Below are 983 nucleotides of genomic sequence, written 5' to 3'. Positions count from 1 at the left end.
CCTGCCTCTCACTCTAATCGTCTTTCTACCCCCACCATTGCCATCAGCGGTCCATTCTAGATGTCGATGGTGAATACTCACGTTTAAAGGCTTAGGGCCGGTTGTTCCACCTTTTGGTAAATTTTACCTGTAAGATAAATCTGGTAATCCGCGCTTGTGATTGAGTAATTTTGCTACTTATCCAACAGGTAAAATTTATCAAAAGGTGGAACAACCGGCCCTCAAACACAATAGACATAGGCAATAGGCACAGGGAATAACGAGCCTTCCAATCAGAGCTGTGGGATATAATATCGAACTTATACACCAGAGCTCTGGTTGGATGACTCATTATTTCCTGTTGCCTGTGTCTATTGTGTTTAAAGCGGGGAGCACAGACTCTTGCATAACGCATAACACGTAATGCATAAGAATATGTACCAATCGAAGTTCTCCGTTTCTTTCCCTTCCATGTAATAGAGAACTCTGGTTGGTTCAATTTCTTATGCCTCATGTGTTATGCGTTATGCAAGAGTCTGTGCTCCCCGCTTTAGTCCGGATCTACAATAGGTGTTTTATGCCTTATGCCGTAAGAAACTGACCAATTACAGTCGAATCCGAGAAGAATAAGCGACTGTGATTCGCCCATTTCTTATGGCTTAAGGCTTAAAACCCTATTGTAGATCCGGAGTAAAGGTGTCTTTTCATGCTGACGCTCGACGCTCGTTTTCAGCTGTTTTCAGCATCAAAATAAATCACAAGAACAAAATTGACCCTTGATATTCGTCAATTTCTATCACGTGACTTATTTTGACGCCGAAAATTAACGTCGAGGGTCGGCATGAAAAGGCACCTTAAGCCTTAATGCAGGAAGAGAAAACAGACTAATGCGGGGTCTACAATAGAAGTCGTAGCAGTCGTAGGGTCTTAAGTCGTATAAAATTGACCAATCGTAGTCGATTATTCTTCTCATATTCGATTATGGTCAATTTTCTACAACTTAA

This window comes from Trachymyrmex cornetzi, unplaced genomic scaffold, assembly GCF_001594075.2.
Source record: "Trachymyrmex cornetzi isolate Tcor2-1 unplaced genomic scaffold, Tcor1.1 scaffold74, whole genome shotgun sequence".
NCBI lineage: Eukaryota > Metazoa > Arthropoda > Insecta > Hymenoptera > Formicidae > Trachymyrmex > Trachymyrmex cornetzi.
The sequence above is the reverse complement of the archived record's forward strand: the minus strand, read 5'-3'. Positions refer to the sequence as shown.